The sequence below is a fragment of the Penaeus monodon genome, chromosome 32 (genome assembly GCF_015228065.2).
Source record: "Penaeus monodon isolate SGIC_2016 chromosome 32, NSTDA_Pmon_1, whole genome shotgun sequence".
Taxonomy (NCBI): domain Eukaryota; kingdom Metazoa; phylum Arthropoda; class Malacostraca; order Decapoda; family Penaeidae; genus Penaeus; species Penaeus monodon.
Genome location: NC_051417.1, coordinates 22,733,548 through 22,733,860, shown reverse-complemented (window position 1 = coordinate 22,733,860; position 313 = coordinate 22,733,548).

Here is a 313-nt window from a genome sequence, read left to right as displayed (position 1 = left end):
CAGCTGTCACGCCTCAAGGCCAGACTCTCCCTCGATCATTCAGATAAGATTACGCACAGAAAGTTTACAGCAACAACGCGCCCTCGTACGAATGCGCGTTTGAAAATGTTTGACCTAATTTCCATTCGAGATATTTTACGAACGTCTCACAATTAAGAGAACAGGGATTCTGGATTGATTCTGGATGGGTTTGTTGTATTAGCGGAAGCGAAATGAAAATCAGAAATCTTGGTCTTCTTCTTGCATAACGGACAATTGCAGAAGATGCAGGTATATGCAAATAACAATGCTTGTTTGTACAGACGAATATATT